Here is a 5,909-nt window from a genome sequence, read left to right as displayed (position 1 = left end):
TACTCTGTATCTAACCCCGTTCTGTACCTGTCCTGGGAGTGTTTGATGGGGGACAGTGTAGAGAGAGCTTTACTCTGTATCTAACCCCGTGCTGTACCTGTCCTGGAAGTGTTTGATGGGGACAGTGTAGATGGAGCTTTACTCTGTATCTAACCCTGTGCTGTACCCGCCCTGGGAGTGTTTGATGAGGGACAGTGTAGAGGGAGCTTTACTCTGTTTCTAACCCCATGCTGTACCTATCCTGGGAGTGTTTGATGGAGACAGTGTAGAGGGAGCTTTACTCTGTATCTAACCCCGTGCTTTACCTGTCCTGGGAGTGTTTGATGGGGACATTATGGAGGGAGCTTTACTCTGTATCTAACCCCGTGCTGTACCTGTCCTGGGAGTGTTTGATGGGGACAGTGTAGAGGGAGCTTTACTCTGTATCTAACCCCGTGCTGTACCTGTCCTGGGAGTGTTTGATGGGGACAGTGTAGAGGGAGCTTTACTCTGTATCTAACCCCGTGCTGTACCGTGTAAGGGAGCTGGAGCTGCGGCTCGATGACCTCAGTTTAGTCAGGGAAAATGAGAAAATGATAGAAGTTATAAGCAGGTAGTCACACCGGGGCCTCAGAGGACGACAAGTGGGTCACAGTTAGGAAGGGTAAAAGTCAGAAGGGTGATGTACCAGACAGTACCCCAGTGGCAGTCTCCCATAATAGTAAGGGCTGGGCAACAGATGGGAGAGGGGAAGGGAGTGAGCAGTCAGTGGAGGGATCCCCTGTGATTGCCCTCCAAAATAGGTATATTGTTTTGGATTCTGTGGTGGGGGATGACCCTCCAGGGGTAAGCCACGAGGACCAGATCGCCTGCACAGAGACAGGCTCAGAGGCCCAGAAGGGAAAGAAGGAGATTAGGAGAGAAATAGTGGTGGGGGATGTGATGGTTAGAGGCACGGACAGGCGGTTCTGCGGGCACGAACGAGACTCCAGGATAGTAGTCTGCCTCCCTGGTGCCGGGTTACTGGATGTCTCCGAGAGGGTAGGAAGCATATTAAAAAGGGAAGGTAATCAAACAGATGTAATTGTACACATTGGTGAAAATGATGTAGGTAGAAAGATCAGGGGGGTCATACGAGAGCAATTCAGGGAGATGGGTGCGAGGCTAAAAAATAAGGCTTCTAGGGTAGCAATCTCTGGACTGCTCCCAATGCCTAGTGAGGCCAGGAACAGGGAGATTCTACAATTGAACACGTGGCTAAAGGACTGGTGCAAGAGGGAGGGTTTCAAATTCATAGATCATTGGGAAGGCTTCATGAGAGGATGGCACCTGTACGGAAAGGATGGGTTACACCTTAACTGGAAGGGCACAAATATCCTGTCGTGGGAGTGTTTGATGGGGACAGTGTAGAGGGAGCTTTACTCTGTATCTAACCCCGTGCTGTACCTGTCCTGAGAATGTTTGATGGGGACAGTGTAGAGGGAGCTTTACTCTGTATCTAACCCCGTGCTGTACCTGTCCTGGGAGTGTTTGATGGGGCACAGTGTAGAGGGAGCTTTACTCTGTATCTAACCCCGTGCTGTGCCTGTCCTAGGATTGTATGTTTGGGACATTGTGGAGGGAAATTTATTCAAAATCTATCTATCCCTATTTATTACTAGGTCTGCACAGAATGCACAAATGTATTTATGTACAAATGAAGATTTCTGTTCCCAACTGCCTTGAGCTTTGTATGAATTCTCAGCATAAGATTTGGTGAAGAGTATTTGGTAACATCGCATCGAACGGAATGTTGTAGCTACTTACATCCCAGTTGTAACCACTGTGGAGTCAGTAATGCGGGACAGAATGGCTTTCCCTCCTTCTAGAATTTGCTCTGGATAACTTCGTGTGTCTTCAGCTGTGTCACTGGCAGCTTCCAGAGGTACCGCTTCTGATGCTGAAAAATGGAGGCAAAGATTAACTGAGTATCCAGCAAGGACTTTAGAAAAAGAATTGCTAAACAGGAGAATCCAGCCAATTCAGTGAACTATTTGTCATAGCCAATGACTTTATTGCTGTTGTGGAAACTATTTTACCTTGTGCTGGGATTGGGTTGTGCAGAGAGAGGCAGGGATCTGGCACCCTGGTGTGAGGGATCTAAGTGTTTGATGGGGTCGGTTTTATAATTAATCGGAGCCCTCGACAAAAAAGCGAGTAATATGTCATACTTTGATGTTGATCACAATTTGGAACAAATTATCTCCTCAAGAAAAACGGATATTTTGAATGTTTGAAGGTAAAAAGTCTCCCACGTACCAGCCAGCATTGCGCTGAAGACAATGACAACAGCCAACGACAGAATCTGAACCTTCATTTTGATTTTTCTTTTCTCTGTTGCCTTAAATTGGAAGAAAGGAAATGGGTTAAAGCAGATCAGCCTTGAGTCAAAAGCTAAGTACCAATAATGTGCAGTGTTAGAGGTCACTAACTCACTGAGCATGCTGAAACTTGTTGAAGATCCTCCTTTGTCTCATCATCTCTTGCTGTTTTTATATCACAGTCTTGCATTTTCTAGTTTTACTCATTTCTGTGTTTCTCACTTATTGTCACGTTTGTTTCTGGAATCGATCGTGCTTATGTGGTTGTTTATCCCACATCTCTCTACCTCACCTCTCTCTTTATCCTCCTCATGTACTCCTCTCTCTGCCTTCTGCTCTCTGTCTTTTTTCCTCTCTCTGTTCTGCCCCTTCACTCCATCTTGCCCCTTCTCTGTTCACCTCCCTTCCTCTCACCTTCTCTTCATCTCCAGAGTGAGAACACAGTGAGACCTGCAAGAATGATTAAAGAGTAGCACTGCGAGTGAGTGGGAGGGTAATGGATTAGGTGGAGAGGCAGAAGGATGTTCAGAACAGACTTACCACATACAATGTGATGTCAATAAGAACAAAATAAATTATGAGTTATTGAGTATTTTCTCTTTTTTTGCTCTAAACTATGCCATTCATCCAAACTAGGGGCTGTAAAATTTAAAAATTCAACAATGGGAAGTATATAGAGCAAGTTTAAAGGCATTCAATTAACTTAGTTGTTTAAACAAGGTACTAATTTGATTGTAAAAGAGGGAAGAGTGTGTCTTTATTAAATCATAGAGGGGTATCTGAGACCTGTCACTTGCAACTCCTAACCCTGTGGAAACAGTGTGTGTCCTGGGGGTCTAGATGTGTCGGGGTGTCTCCAGCTGTTTGAGCTTGAGGGGAGCTGGGGTAATTACAGAGCATCAGGGAGGATGAGTGATTCCTAATTCCGACATCCCAGGAGGTGGTCACCCCACAGACAGTGGAAGTTCAGGATAATGGGGAGTCACCAAAACCAATCCTCTGGTTTCTGATTCCAATGGCGGGCGGGACGGTAAAGTTTGCCCAGAGTCCTCAAACACACCTCATACATCAAGCTTTTCATTCCAGGATCATTCTCTGAACCCTCTCCAAGGCCAGCACATCCTTCCTTAGATAAGGGACCCAAAATTGCTCACAATATTCTAAATGTGATCTGACAAGAGCCTTATACAGCCTTAGCAGTACATCCCTGCTCTTGTATTCTGGTCCTCTCGGAATGAATGCTAACATTGCATTTGCCTTCCCAACTACCAAGTTAACCTGCAAGTTAACCTTCAGGGAACCTTGAACCAGGACTCCCAAGTCCCTCTGTGCTTCTGATTTCTGAATTCTCTCCCCATTTAGAAAATAGTCTATGCCTCCATTCCTCCTCCCAAAGTGCATGACCTCACACTCCCACATTGTATTCCATCTGCCACTTCTTTGCCCACTCCCCTAAACTGTCCAAGTCCTTCTGCAGCCGGTGTAGTAGCGTGGCCCTTTAAGACGGTGGGGGAGGAAGGGGCTTTTCTCGAGGGCCATGCGATCGGCGTGGACCCTATGGATCATCTTGGTGGGAATCTGAGTCAATCGGCAGCAGGGCGTGGATGGAGGAGGGACTGGCAGCTGGAGACAGAGTCGGGCAGAGCCGTCGCATTTGTAATCTAGCCTGACTATTATTTGTTTCTTCTGTTGCAGTAAAGCCTTTTATTGTTAAAAGCCACATTGAGTCACCCTCGATCTATTACACACTGACAAGACACACAGCAATCACACATCCCCTGCTCATAAGTAAATATATCTCACAAAACTGCAGTTTGTGGTGATAATTGAATAATTTTTAAGACAATTCTGAAATGGAAAGGCAAGTTAAGCATTATAGAACTGAAATACAACCTGATTTTGCAGCATTGATCTCCAACGCCTCCAACAATCATGGTTTTGGTGCAGCAGAGGTTTGAAGTTTGAACATTGGTTCATATAAATCTGATGCCAGGTTCTCTGCTCAGAGGGCAGCTGTCCTCTGCTGGGTTATAATAAAAACACTCCAGCTAGCCGGAGTCTCCTGAGTTACACCAGGCTCGCGTGGATGGGCTTGCATTCTGACTCCTGATCTCTGTCAGATAACTTGGTAGTAACTGAGGCTGGATCATCTCCTGGTTACAGTTACCGGCTCAAAGAGAGACAGCTGGCGGCACCAAGACCAGGAACCGGAATCTTCAGCAGAGTGCAGGAAATGATATTGAGTTAAAGAAAATTTGGATGGGAGAAAATCAGAGTCTTAAAATTATCTGCTACTGATCAGGATCCTATATGGGTTTGAACTCAACACTGGGAACATTCCTATCCAGATGTTTTATATTTCATTCCTTTTCCTTCTCACTTTTTAACTTTTGTTTCTAAAGACTGCTGATGATCTAGAATCAGCAGACACTGATACTCAACGGGTCGTCTGGATTCGAAACGTCAGCTCTTTTCTCTCCTTGCAGATGCTGCCAGACCTGCTGAGATTTTCCAGCGTTTATTTTTTTGACAACGATACTTAGGTTATCTTCTGCACTTCCTCACTTTACTCTTTCCGTGGAATATACATTTTCCAAATGTTCCTTAATTCCCCGGTTAGGAACCAGAGACCTAACAATGGCTGTCTTTCCCAGATTGTTCTCTCCTTTGTCAGTCAGTGAAAAATCTAATTAAAATGTTTTGAGTTGCCCCCAGTCGCAGTCACCTCTACAGAAGACCGGTACAGCTTATGTCAGCTCCACCAGCCCAAGAGATGTAGAAACAATGCAGCCCTTACCTGGAAATCTGCAGCTTTTCCTGATGTGTTTGTGAAGCGAGTCGATCCTATATACTCCCTGATAAAGGCCACTTAGGTTAAGATAAGCAAGTTCTATTGACCAATGGTCATGGAAGGTTGCCTGTGTCAGAAACAGTTTGTCAACAGCAGAAATTTATGGCCAAGGGTTTTGAAAGTCCCCTGGCATTTCTGCTGATCTGCAGAAGTAAAGATGCCTCAGTTTTGGATTAATACGTGTCCAAAGTAACTGGTGGTAAATCACACATTGTAGCTGACACTTCATGCCATGTTAGGTCACCCCGATCACAGCATTCTACATAAACACGATGACCTCATTGGTATTTTGAAACAAATAAACTCAAAATGGAAACAGATAAATTACTTCTTCCTGTGGGGGATTCCACACAAAATTAAAATTAGAACCAGGAAGTTTAAGGGTGAAATCAGTAACAAAACGTCAAGGAAAACTGGAACTGCCCAAAGAGCTGTGGGTGCTGGAGGTTCAATTAGAATCTTCCAAGTGATTGATTTCTGTTGTGTCGATATAAAGTGATAGAGGTTTACAGCATGGAAACAGATCCTTCAGCCCAACTTGTTCATGCTGTCCAGTTTTTACCGTGAAGCTAATCCCAATTGCCCGCATTTGTCCCATATCCCTCGATACCCAGCGTACCCATGTAACTGTCTAAATGCTTTTTAAAAGACAAAATTGTACCTGCCTCTACTACTACCTCTGGCAGCTCGTTCCAGACACTCACCACCCTCTGAGTGAA

The 5,909-nt window shown here is 45.1% G+C and overlaps 1 long non-coding RNA gene across 3 annotated transcripts; it reads right to left on the bottom strand.

Annotated features, from left to right (window-relative positions):
• Positions 1-1,766: 1,766 nt before the first annotated feature.
• Positions 1,767-5,419, bottom strand: LOC144488331 (uncharacterized). Of its 3 annotated transcripts, none has more exons than XR_013496559.1 (3): positions 2,455-2,544; positions 2,278-2,359; positions 1,767-1,918 (listed from the first exon to the last, which is right to left on the bottom strand). It is a non-coding gene; the product is annotated as an uncharacterized LOC144488331 (long non-coding RNA). The 3 variants fall into 3 exon arrangements; XR_013496560.1 differs by lacking the exon at positions 2,455-2,544 and adding an exon at positions 5,137-5,419 and having other exon boundaries at positions 1,768-1,918; XR_013496561.1 differs by lacking the exon at positions 2,455-2,544 and adding an exon at positions 4,233-4,356 and having other exon boundaries at positions 1,768-1,918.
• Positions 5,420-5,909: the final 490 nt, after the last annotated feature.

This window comes from Mustelus asterias, unplaced genomic scaffold (genome assembly GCF_964213995.1).
Source record: "Mustelus asterias unplaced genomic scaffold, sMusAst1.hap1.1 HAP1_SCAFFOLD_1470, whole genome shotgun sequence".
Classification (NCBI taxonomy): domain Eukaryota; kingdom Metazoa; phylum Chordata; class Chondrichthyes; order Carcharhiniformes; family Triakidae; genus Mustelus; species Mustelus asterias.
Note: the sequence above shows the minus strand (reverse complement) of the source record. Positions and strands in the feature narration are given on the sequence as shown.